This window comes from Balaenoptera borealis (assembly GCF_965194805.1).
Source record: "Balaenoptera borealis genome assembly, chromosome: 8".
Lineage (NCBI taxonomy): Eukaryota > Metazoa > Chordata > Mammalia > Artiodactyla > Balaenopteridae > Balaenoptera > Balaenoptera borealis.
The window spans coordinates 68172370-68186785 of record NC_138865.1 but is presented as its reverse complement, the minus strand read 5'-3'; positions in this window follow the sequence as shown (position 1 = coordinate 68186785).

Genomic DNA, 14416 nt, shown 5'->3' with positions numbered 1-14416 from the left:
TATTTTATTTATTTATTTATTAATTATTATTATTTTTTCTTTCTTTATTTTTCCCTTTTCTTCTGAGCCGTGTGGCTGACAGGGTCTTGGTGCTCTGACCTGGTGTCAGTCCTGAGCCTCTGAAGTGGGAGAGCCGAGTTCAGGACATTGGACCACCAAAGACCTCCCGGCCCATGTAATATCAATCGGCGAGAGATCTCCCAGAGATCTCCATCTCAACACTTAGACCCAGCTCCACCCAACGGCCAGCAAGCTCCAATGCTGAACACCCCATGCCAAACAACTAGCAAGACAGGAATGCAACCCCACCCATCAGTAGACAGACTGCCTAACGTCATACTAGGTTCACAGACACCCCAAAACACACCGTCAGACACAGCCCTGCCCACCACAAAGGCAAGATCCAGCACCACCCACCAAAACACAGGCACCAGTCCCCTCAACCAGGAAGCCTATACAAGCCACTGAACCAACCTTACCCACTGGGGGCAGACACCAAAAACAACAGGAACTACAAACCTGTAGCCTGCGAAAAAGAGACCTACAAACACAGTAAGTTAAGCAAAATGAGAAGACAGAGAAATACGCAGCACATGAAGGAAAAAGGTAAAAACCCACCAGACCAAACAAATGAAGAGGAAATAGGCAGTCTACCTGAAAAAGAATTCAGAATAATGATAGTAAGGATGATCCAAAATCCTGGAAATAGAATGGAGAAAATACAAGAAACATTTAACAAGGACCTAGAAGAACTAAAGAGGAAACAAACAATGATGAACAACATAATAAATGAAATTAAAAATTCCCTAGAAGGAATCAATAGCAGAATAACTGAGGCATAAGAACAGATAAGTGACCTGGACGATAAAATAGTGGAAATAACGACCACACAGCAGAATAAAGAAAAAAGAATGAAAAGAATTGAGGACAGTCTCAGAGACCTCTGAGATAACATTAAACACACCAACATTCGAATTATAGGGGTCCCAGAAGAAGAAGAGAAAAAGAAAGGGTCTGAGAAAATATTTGAAGAGATTATGATTGAAAACTTCCCTAACATTGGAAAGAAAATAGTCAATCAAGTCCAGAAAGTGCAGAGAGTCCCATACAGGATAAATCCAAGGAGAAACACGCCAAGGCACATATTAATCAAACTATCAAAAATTACATACAAAGAAAAAATATTAAAAGCAGCAAGGGAAAAGCAACACATAACATACAAGGGAATCCCCGTAAAGTTAACAGCAGATCTTTCAGCAGAAACTCTATAAGCCAGAAGGGAGTGGCAGGACCTATTTAAAGTGATGAAAGGGAAAAACCTACAACCAACATTACTCTACCCAGCAAGGATCTCATTCAGATTCGACAGAGAAATTAAAACCTTTACAGACAAGCAAAAGCTAAGAGAAGTTAGCACTACCAAACCAGCTTTACAATAAATGCTAAAGGAACTTCTCTAGGCAGGAAACACAAGAGAAGGAAAAGACCTACAAAAACAAACCCAAAACAATTAAGAAAATAGTAATAGAACATACATATCGATAATAACCTTAAATGCAAATGGATTAAGTGCTCCAACCAAAAGACTGGCTGAATGGATACAAAAACAAGACCCATATATATGCTGTCTACACGAGACCCACTTCAGACCTAGGGACACATACAGACTGAAAGTGAGGGGATGGAAAAAGATATTCCATGCAAATGGAAATCAAAAGAAAGCTAGAGTAGCAATTCTCATACCAGACAAAAGAGACTTTAAAATAAAGACTATTACAAGAGACAAAGAAGGACACTATACAATGATCAAGGGCTCAATCCAAGAAGAAGGTATAACAATTGTAAATATTCATGCATCCAACACAGGAGCACCTCAATACATAAGGTAAATGCTAACAGCCACAGAAGGGGAAATTGACAGTAACACAATAATAGTAGGGGACTTTAATATCCAACTTTCACCAATGGACAGATCATCCAAGATGAAAATAAATAAGAACACACAAGCTTTAAACAACACATTAGACAAGATGGATTTAACTGATATTAATAGGACATTCCATCCTAAAACAACAGAATACACTTTCTTCTCAAGTGGTCACGGAATATTCTCCCAGATAGACCATATCTTGGGTCACAAATCAACCCTTGGTAAATTTAAGAAAATTGAAAATGTATCAAGTATCTCTTCCGACCAAAACGCTATGAGACTAGATATCAATTACAGGAAAAAAACTGTAAAAAATACAAACACATGGAGGCTAAACAATATGCTACTAAATAACCAAGATATCACTGAAGAAATCAAAGGGGAAATTAAAAAATACCTAGAAACCAATGACAATGAAAACATGACAACCCAAAACCTATGGGATGCAGCAAAAGCAGTTCTAAGAGGAAAGTTTATAGCAATATAATCCTACATCAAGAAACAAGAAAAATCTCAAATAAACCACCTAACCTTACACCTAAAGCAATTAGAGAAAGAACAACAACAAAAAAAACCCAAAGTTAGCAGAAAGAAAGAAATCATGAAGATCAGCTCAGAAAGAAATGAAAAAGAAATGAAGGGGCTTCCCTGGTGGCGCAGTGGTTGAGAATCTGCCTGCCAATGCAGGGGACACGGGTTCGAGCCCTGGTCTGGGAGGATCCCACATGCCACGGAGCAACTGGGCCCGTGAGCCACAATTACTGAGCCTGCGTGTCTGGAGCCTGTGCTCCGCAACAAGAGAGGCCACGATGGTGAGAGGCCCACGCACCGCGATGAAGAGTGGTCCCCACTTGCCGCAACTAGAGAAAGCCCTCACACAGAAACGAAGACTCAACACAGTCATAAATAAATAAATAAAAGAACGTGAATTTCTTTAAAAAAAAAAAAAAAAGAAATGAAGGAAATGATAGCAAAGATCAATAAAACTAAAAGCTGGTTCTTTGAGAAGATAAACAAAATTGATAAACCATTAGCCAGACTCATCAAGAAAAAAAGGGAGAGGACTCAAATCAACAGAATTAGAAATGAAAAGGGAGAACTAACAACTAACACTGCAGAAATACAAAGGATCATGAGAGATTACTACAAGCAACTCTATGCCAATAAAATGGACAACCGGGAAGAAATGGACAAATTCTTAGAAAAGCACAACCTTCCGAGACTGAAACAGGAAGAAATAGAAAATATAAACAGACCAATCACAAACACTGAAATTGAAACTGTGATTAAAAATCTTCCAAAAACAAAAGCCCAGGACCAGATGGCTTCACAGGCGAATTCTATCAAACATTTAGAGAAGAGCTAACCCCTACCCTCTCAAACTCTTCCAAAATAGAGCAGAGGGAGGAACACTCCTAAACTCATTCTATGAGGGCACCATCACCCTGATACCAAAACCAGACAAGTAATTCACAAAAAAAGAAAACTACAGGCTGATATCACTGATGAACATAGATGCAAAAATCTCAACAAAATATTATTAAACAGAAACCAACAGCACATTAAAAGGATCATACACCATGATCAAGTGGGGTTTATTCCAGGAATGCAAGGATTCTTCAATATATGCAAATCAATCATTGTGATACACCATATTAACAAACTGAAGGATAAAAACCATATGATAATCTCAATAGATGCAGAAAAGGCTTTTGACAAAATTCAACATGCATTTATGATAAAAACTCTCCAGAAAGTAGGCATACAGGGAATTTACCTCAACATAATAAAGGCCATATATGACAAACCCACAGCCAACATCGTTCTCACTGGTGAGAAACTGAAACCATTTCCTCTAAAATCAGGAACAAGACAAGGTTGCCCACTCTCACCACTAGTATTCAACATAGTTTTGGAAGTTTTAGCCACAACAATCAGAGAAGAGAAAGAAATAAAAGTAATCCAAATCGGAAAAGAAGAAGTAAAGCTGTCACTGTTTGCAGATGACATGGTATTATACAGAGAAAATCCTAAAGATGCTACCAGAAAACTACTAGAGCTAATCAATGAATTTGGTAAAGTAGCAGGAAAGAAAATTAATGCACAGAAGTCTCTTGCATTCCTATATACTAACGACGAAAAATCTGAAAGAGAAATTAAGAAAACACTCCCATTTACCGCTGCAACAAAAAGAATAAAATACCGAGGAATAAACCTACCTAAGGAGACAAAAGACCTGTAGGCAGAAAAATATAAGACACTGATGAAAGAAATTAAAGATGATACAAACAGATGGAGAGATATACCACATTCTTAGATTGGAAGAATCAACAATGTGAAAATGACTATACTACCCAAAGCAATCTACAGATTCAATGCAATCCCTATCAAACTACCACTGGCATTCTTCACAGAACTGGAAGAAAATAATTCACGATTTGTATGGAAACACAAAAGACCCTGAAGAGCCAAAGCAATCTTGAGAAAGAAAAATGGAGCTGGAGGAATCAGGCTCCCGGACTTCAGACTATACTACAAAGCCACAGTAATCAAGACAGTATGGTACTGGCACAAAAACAGAAACATAGATCAATGGAACAGGAGAGAAAGCCCAGAGATAAACCCATGCACACATGATCACCTTATTTTTGATAAAGGAGGCAAGAGTATACAATGGAGAAAAGACAGCCTCTTCAATAAGTGGTGCTGGGAAAACTGGACAGCTACATGTAAAAGAATGAAATTAGAACACTCCCTAACACCATACACAAAAATAAACTCAAAATGGATTAAAGACCTAAATAAGGCCAGACAGTATCAAACCCTTAGAGGAAAACATAGGAAGAACACTCTTTGACATAAATCACAGCAATATCCTTTCTGACCCACCTCCTAGAGAAATGGAAATAAAAACAAAAATAAACAAATGGGACCTAATGGAACTTAAAAGCTTTTGCACAGCAAAGGAAACCATAAACAAGACGAAAAGACAACCCTCAGAATGGGAGAAAATATTTGCAAATGAAACAACTGACAAAGGATTAATCTCCAAAATATAACAGCAGCTCATGCAGCTCAATATCAAAAAACAAACAACCCAATCCAAAAACGGGCAGAAGATCTAAATAGACATTCCTCCAAAGAAGATATACAGATTGCCAACAAACACATGAAAGGATGCTCAACATCACTAATTATTAGAGAAATGCAAATCAAAACTACAATGAGGTATCACCTCACACCAGTCAGAATGGCCATCATCAAAAAATCTACAAACAATAAATGCTGAAGAGGGTGTGGAGAAAAGGGAACCCTCTTGCACTGTAAATTGATACAGCCACTATGGAGAACAGTATGGAGGTTCCTTAAAAAACTAAAAATAGAACTACCATACGACCCAGCAATCCCACTACTGGGCATACACCCTGAGAAAACCATAATTCAAAAAGAGTCATGTACCACAATGTTCACTGCAGCTCTGTTTACAATAGCCAGGACATAGAAGCAACCTAAGTGTCCATCAACAGGCGAATGGATAAAGAAGATGTGGCACATATATACAATGGAATATCACTCAGCCATAAAAAGAAACGAAATTGAGTTATTTGTAGTGAGGTGGATGGACCTAGAGTCTGCCATACAGAGTGAAGTAAGTCAGAAAGAGAAAAACAAATACCGTATGCTGACACATATATATGGAATCTAAAAAAAAAAAAAAAGAATGGTTCTGATGAACCTAGGGGCAGGACAGGAATAAAGACGCAGACATAGAGAATGGACCTGAGGACCCAGGGAGGGGGAAGGGTAAGCTGGGATGAAGTGAGAGAGTAGCACTGACATATATACACTACCAAATGTAAAATAGATAGCTAGTGGGAAGCAGCTGCATCACACAGGGAGATCAGCTCGGTGCTTTGTGACCACCTAGAGGGGTGGGATAGGGAGGGTAGGAGGGAGATGCAAGAGGGAGGGGATATGGGGATATATGTATACATATAGCTGATTCACTTTGTTGTACAGCAGAAAGTAACACAACATTGTAAAGCAATTATACTCCAGTAAAGATGTTTTTAAAAAAAAGAAAGAAACTTTTAAAGAAATCTAAGTCTTGAACTTTTCATCTTCATTTGAGATGGGGTGGGCAAGATATAAGCCAGTTTGCTCAGGTCTTGAGGGAGAAGAAAAACAACCTATCTTATGAGGTTATTAAGCTAACACCTCAGCAAGCTGCAGGCATGCTACTCATTTATTACACAAAACTGAAATCTTCTGACAGTCCATAATTATGTGCTGAGAACCCTAATGAATAACTCCGCATCAGAAGGATTCACGAAACTTTGATCAGTGTCCCGAGAGGCAGCAGGTCAAAATGAACCTTGAAATCTGATGAACATCACCCATCTTTATCTAGCATTCTAAAAATACTGTTTTGCAGCTCTTCCACTCTTCACTTGGATATTTTGAAAGCATAATTTTGTCAAACTTCCTAGAGCAATTATAAAAAATATTAGTTATAAAATTATAACTAATTATAATTATTAAAATTTCACTTTTGAAACTGACTTAAGATTTAGTTTACATAATTTCCCATACATATTTCTCTACACCATTTTGTTCCTAGCCCATGGCTATTAAAAAAGTGTAACATTTTAGGGCTCAATGATATACTACATTAGGTGGTAACTGGCTATAATTTATAGCACCTTGTCCTCTGCAAGTGAACAAGTTTTAAGAACATCTGGGTCTGAAGCAGTGATGTGTTTAAAATAAGTCATTTACACACCCTTTTCTCTATTCCTCTTGGTTTTAAGACATGAATCAGGGAGCATAAGTTTGACTTAATTGAAGCTAAATCATCAGTAAAAGGAATAGAACCCATGCCTGTGGTCTCATCAATGATTTGGTTCAAGTGAGATGTGTAGTGTGTGTGTGTGTGTGTGTGTGTGTGTGTGTGTGTGTGTGTGTGTGTAATATGAAAACATAATTGCCCTGTGGTCCCTCTTAGTAGGGTTAGAGAAAAAATGGTAAAAACTCAAAACACATACCACCACTCCTAAATACTGCATTCAAGGCAGACATCACTAATCAATACCTTCCTCTTTCCAACTGAGCCTGGCAGTCTATAATCCTTACATAGCCCTCTAGGTAGCTGCAACCAGACACATGGAATTGAAATACTAGATGAAATCCAGTATATCCAGCCCTGAATTTGTCCTATTATTAATGAATGCTTGAAATGGACAAGACTTTAGAATTTATGTTGTTCAACACCCCCATTCCACAGATAAGGAAACTAAGAAATGGAAGTGTTAATTGACTTTTCAAAGGTCGAAAAGTCAATACACAGGGACTTTTAAATTGAAATCTTTGAATTGCTTTTTATATTCTTTCCAGGTATGATTTATACTACTGAAAACATGAACAACAAGATTTAAGAGTAAAGGGGTTCGAGAAAAACATTTCAGGTGTGTTCAATAAACTAAGCCAAAAAAAAAAAAATATCCACCACAGAAAGCACAAGGAAAATATAAAAAATCACTCCCTACCTTTAAATTCATGCAAGATGATCAGTAAAGCTTACCTCACGTATCATTTGCTTACATCAACAATTCTGATTTCACTTGCTATTTCATGCCAGAAAAAAAAAAAAGGCAGTACATGTAGAAATTATCTCTAGAGAAAGAAACTGCCTCTGTTTGACCATTCTGGGTTCATCACCATTTATACCATGGTCACATCTGATTGCCCAACTCTCTTCACAGGGTCACATGTTGTTCCAGGGCTTGGATACCATTCAGAGTCTGAGGCCAGGTTTTTAAGAACAAAACACATTGACTTCTCCAGGTCCATTTAATAAAGCTTAGTCTATATTTTTAGCTTAGTAGCATTAAAAAGACATGGAGCGACTTCCCTGGTGGTGCAGTGGTTAAGAATCCGCTTGCCAATGCAGGGGACACGGGTTCGAGCCCTGGTCCGGGAAGATCCCACATGCCGCGGAGCAACTAGGCCCATGCGCCACAACTACTGAGCCTGTGCTCTAGAGCCCATGTGCCACAACTACTGATTCCTGTGTGCCTAAAGCCCGTGCTCCACAACAGGGGAGGCCACTGCGGTGAGAAGCCTGTGCACCGCAAGAAGAGTAGCCCTTGCTCGCCTCAACTAGAGAAAGCCCGCGCACAGGAGCAAAGACCCAATGTAGCCAAAAATAAATAAATAAATTTATTTAAAAAAAAAAAGACATGGAGCCCTCTGGGAAGAGAGAAAACGACTATGAAGCCCTCAAAACCTCTGATCTCTCTCTCTCTCTCACACACACACACACACACACACACACACACACATACAAACACACACAATTCCCAGACTTCCCTTAAACTGAGAGGACCCATAAAATATCCTTCATCTTGTGGTTCTCTAAATTTGAAGAACCCTTGAGAGAAATGTTAGTGCAAGTGGAGGGGAAAATAATGGCAAACCGCTAATGCTATGAAGCCAAAAGCCTCCAGCAGGTTTGCTGTGGTGGAGGAGAAACAGCCATGAGGAAGGACTTCACACAAGGAGACAAGGAGGAGCAGCTGGGGAGGAGGTGGAAGTGGGTGACAGAGACAAGGAGCCAGAAACAGAGCTGTGAGGAAGAAGGGGAAAAAAGGATGAGCAGCCGAAGGCTGGTGGTTAAAATAACTTGTGGTAACAGAGTGTTCTTTGTTACCACACACTGCTCTTTGTTATCACACATTACAGAAAGTTATAAACAACAGAAGCATGTCGTACACTAAAGCTGCGCTTCAAGCTCCAGGCTCTGGTGACCTAACAAACTCCTCAGCTTCCCCCTTGTGTAGATTGACGCTGTTTCCAGAACACCACGTCAGGACTGTGGCCATTAATCTGTACATCTCAAGCTACACACAGGGACCTTCTATAATATCTGGCACCGTGCTGCTTTTTTCCAAGAACCTCCTGCATTCACATTGATTCAGGTCAGAAAGATGCAGACAGGGTTGGTCCCATCTGTGATGAAAAGCGACTATCAAGTTTTACAAGGAAAAGAATGCGAAACTTTTCTGGGCAAGAAAAAAAAAAAAAAGCCCAGAGAAAATGATCTCCTTTGAGTTTATACGTAAAATTAGATACTCAACAGAAACAACAGAACAGCTTGCCAGTGAAGGTAGTGGACAGACACATCCCAGACTCACTGCCAAGAACGGATGCCCCATGGCAGCTCTGCAGAACCTTCACCCTCTCCCTGCCTTGGTCGCCATCTTTTACAACTGCCATCCTTCACACCATAGACAATCAATTCTGTCTCCTCCAGCTCCCACATTTGGTTTCACATTTACCAACCACCCTGGGCAAAATTCACTGAGTAGATGGCACGAGGAGAGATGGTATGCCCAGTCCTATGTCTTTTCATGATGCCCACTTCATAGCCAGCGGTTCATAATTCATCTCCTCTCCCCTCAAGGCCCTCCGCCTTGACCTTTCTTTCCTTGCCAAATAAGTCATATTCTCCCTCAGAAGCCAACACTGACTTTCTAACTGCCTAAGCTCTCTCACAGTCTTCACTCTACCTGACTTCTCAGTATCAGTGGTCAGACACTACGGAACACTTTCTCCTTGCTCAAACTCTCACCACTGTGCTATTCTAGACTGTCTCATTCTGCTTTATAATCAATCAATTTGCTTCTATCACTGATGACTTTATTCACCCGCCATTTAAATGTTGATGGTTTCTAGGGATTCCCTTCTCATTTCTTGCTCTGAATCCTGAAAATGCTCTGTTTCTCACTAGACTGTCTAATTCATCCATGAGTGCCCCTTAGCAAGAGTACAAATCCTGAGATAGGAACATGGCCAATACGTTCCTGATATCATCAGAGCCTGTCATTTCTCCTTCTGTGATATCTGTCAGATCTTTTTTCTCTTCATTTTCACTGACACTGTCTCAAGTCATCCTGTCCAGGTAGTAGCCAGAGTTATAATCCTAACTGATCCCCAAACTTACATGTTCTCCGCTGCCCATTACAGCCTTCAGAGGACCACCAAAATTATCCTTCCAAAAGACAGATATGCCTTATGTCCCTACCATTCTCACACACCTCCAACCACTTCCTTTCACCCTCTACAGGATGACATCCACACTTCATGAGATGAGAAATTCAATGTCCCCAACAATTTGGCCTCAACCTCCAGATGTTTACCACTGCACACATCCTACACTCTAGCCTTACTGATATACTCAACATGTATTTTGTCTTCTATTTCTTTGAACATATGGTTCTTTCTACCTCAGTCTAGTGAAATGCTCATCTCCAAGTCCCAGATGAAAGATCATGACCTCTTTAAAACTGTACCAGCCCCACTCTAGGGCAATGAGTCATTCATTTCTTCCTCTGAGTTATCAGAACACTTATCCCATAACTTTATCAAATCATTGAACATGTTATATTTCAAGTCATATCTTTATTGTATCATACTGTGAACTCTTGGGAATCAGAATCCCAGTCTTGTATTGGCAGTACCTAATACAGCACCTGGCCCATTTGCAGAATGTTTATTATGTTGGATTGAATTCAATGACATTTTTAAAAGGATCTTCCAGAAATAAATCTTTAACAATTAATCAGAAACAGGAAATTGTGAAAAGCGGGTGTCTCTAGTGAGGAAAGATGATGGAATATGTTAAGAGACAGACTTACTTTCCACTGTATACCCTTTTATAGAGTTTTAGACTTTTTTACCACCCATGCGTACTACCTTTCAACATAGCCCGAGGAGGCACTATAGTATGTACCTGGCACTCTGCACGGTCAGGATTTTAGGCATCATGGAACTTCATTAACCAAAGAAACCTATGATCTTGGATAACCTCTGTGTAGATTATTCTTTTTTCCCCCTCAATTCCTACAAAGTCATGTTGTTCTTTAGTTGTGGCATTTTACACAGTCTAACTGATAATGGAATGATTTATAGACATGTCCTCCATGCTGGGTAATGAGCTCCTAGAAGGCAGAGACTCTCCACTCCTCACCTCCACAGCATCTACAAGCTTCTAGTATAGTGCTTTGCATACCCCTGGCAGTCAACTTGCAATTGTTTAATAGACTTGGATTGACCAAGAAAATATGTCTAAGTTTCAAATTTAAAAAAGCAATAATTATACTAGTTCGCAGCTAATAACTCATGTTAAGTGGAGGCAAGGAAGAGAAAAATCTAAAATACTGCTAATAGGTAATAGCAATAAATATTAGGTTTATTATGGTCAGACTGAGTGCAGAGGTAGAATAGCTGTAAAAACGTATCAACTGTTTGTTTAGTCATCCATTATTTAGGTCGTGGATAAAACACATATTTTACTTTCAAGTGAGAGCCTTGAATGTATGCACAGCCAAAACTGTACAGAACCACTACTGAGTGAAGGTGATAAAAAGTTTTGAGATAAAAGAAGAAAAGGCAAATGGATTCTGAAATGACATCCTTACAAACAAAATAGGAAAACAATCAGCAGTTTCCAGATAGATCTAAAACTTAACTCCTCTGTTGAAAATACTCCAACTAAATCCTTCAGTGCCTTTCAAACGGTTTGAAAGCCCCGTGCTATGAAGAACAAAAAGTACAGAATGTGAACTCTGTCCTCACAGAGCTGAAAATACAGTTATATTGACAACCACATTAAAAGTTAGAAAACAATAGGAGATTTAAGGAAAAAAAGTGTAACAACATAAGATTCATATATGTGAGATAAATATTCATTGAGCACCTAATATGGAAATATGCAGTACCCATATTCCTATGTGGCGTGATAGCCCTAAGGTACCCCATTTTATTACCCAGCCCAAACCTGACCATTTTCCCCATGAAGTCTTCACTTTTCCTCCTCCAATCCTCCCTTCCCCCCTCTGCCTCCACACACACAGAAGTGTTCTCTCTGGCCCCTAAACACATCCAGAGATGATCTATCCCTGATTATCCCATTTACCATTATCTATTTTGTATTACAGTTAGTTACAGCCATGTGATCGACCAATGAACTTCAGATCACTTGCAGATAGACTTCACATCTCATTAAATAATAAACTCTCAATGCATTTGCCACAGTGGAACACAGCTGACTGGCCAGACAATGTTTGATCACAGCATGGTAGATCTGGATTTCTCCTCTACCCCCACAAAACCTACAAGAATTCTACTTCTCAAAGGGAGAAAGAATAGAGAAGATGGGAAAGAAAATATGATAGAACAGAGGTTAGTACCATGTAGATAAATGCTTCTTAACAAGGCAACTTGCAACCATTAATTTAATTTATTGACCTGCCTCCTTTTGCAAGCAAGTATTACATTTTATTTACCTTTGCAGTCCCATAGCCTAGCCCAATCCTTGATATAAAACATATGCCTAATAAATATTTGGTATATCAATTAGTTAATCAAAGGGGAGAGAAGGGTAAGAAAAAGAATGTTCTCACTTAATTAGTACCTACTGAAATGAGAAATGAATGTTGGTCAACAGAAGAGAAATACAATCCTCCCTTATTTTCCCCATCCTAAGGTGTCCCAAAGTGATTCAATAAGATGTCTGTCCCTTAAGCCAAATTTGAAAGGCTATTTTAAGTAAAAATTCACATGGCAATTATCTTCTTAAAACTGGCTACTCACTATTTTAAACTGAATTCACTTCAATAAGTATTTATTGAGTACCAACTATATATGGGGTATGTTTCTGATATTAGGGAGGAAAGAGATAAATAAGACCTTGTCCTTCCCCTCAAGGATCTTACAATCTAGTGTCATGTTCCTTGTAAACTGCAGTGCCTTTTACTATGATGCAAAAAACACGATGACATTTCACAGTATTTATGAAGTCCTATGTTTTAAAACCATGGCTAAAAGAGATATACTAATACTCCTTTTCAAAAAGCCCACGTACTTCACAGCCAAATCCTACATGGCAGCCTGCCAGTCAAAAGGGCCTCACCCCAAAAGGCCTGTATTCATTCCTCAGAAAGAAAATGAAATAGCTCTTCAAATGGAGTTACCAATGACTTAATTTTGACAGAAACATCTATATCAATGTGTCTATGTTAAAACAAAGCTGGTAGAAAGGCTCTCCCTCACAACTTTCTTCAAACAAAATGTAAATGTTGGCTTTACTTTTATTTTTATGGACTAGTCACAAATCTTCCTATCTGGGCTAGTTTTTCATGCCTCTTAATAACCCAAATATTAATGCTTGTCACAACTGCAGTGTGGCAATTTAAGCTCAGGTTCTATGAGGACACATCACTCCATTATATAAAGGAGACACTGATCACCTACAAAATAGCTCGGTTTAATGAATTTATCACAAAAATGAAAAATAAAAATTCCTGAAAAGTCCAATCTTGAATAGTGGATGCAGTGGATAGTATCTTTTTCCCCTTCACAAAAGTTTTAAGAGAAAACAAATGTAAGTATAAGTGTTTGTTTGTATGAATATATACATATATTTATATATACATATAAAATATTGAAGATAATGCAAAATTGTGTATTTATATACATGGCTTTAAAATTCAAATATATGAAATAAAGGGGAAATGAAAATATATTACTATTTCAAAATTATTGGGGAATTACTGAGAAGGAACATTGCCAAAATATAAAAATATTAAAAACATAAAAAATTAAATTCTCAGGTATCTTCATTAATCAGGTAGAGAAGAGGGGAAATCCACATTTCCATGTGATCAAAAAGAGGAATATTTCTTTTTATTCAGAAGAAGTGGTACCTCCCCCTATGTACCATGTTCCTGGCATAAGAGGTGTTATGTCCAAGAACTCTGCTCCTTGTTGGATCCCTTCTGCCCTGTGTCAGTGAGAGCTGTCCTGTCTGGGCTCCCAGGGACTTCAGGGTATGTATCTCACATTTTCATCCCATCTAGGTCAGCTTACTTGTCCCAGAGATAGTATTAGACAGAGCTGTGATACAGATGATCTGCACTGCCTCTTCACTTCTACAGAGGCCCAGTGCCCTCATCATCTTCTAGAGAACACTAGATTTCTTGGTACTAGCTTCTTACCTATAAACTCCAACAGATCCAAAACTGTGATCTTGGCTTAATCAATATTTGATTCAAGTTTAAGAAAACCTCTTAAATTCATTGAGGATCTTAAACTGACACTCAATGAAAACAAAACCAAACCAAACCAAAAAAAGACTTGATTACAGCTCCTGTTGGTGTGTTACAAGAGAATTTGTATTTTAACCTTCTTTGGGACTTCAAAAAAAAAACAACAAAAAAAATGAGGCTTCCCAGGAAGGATCAGGTAAGAAAGAGCTAAAGGTGGAAGGAAAAAGGAAAGCTTCCAAGTCTACTGAACCCACACTGATATCCTGCCTGACATACTCAGGCCACCTGGCCCAGGACACGGAATCTGAACTGGAGACATTCAGGGTGGTATTAAGGCCCAGGACACTAGAATCAGACAGGTTTAGGCTCAAACTATGGC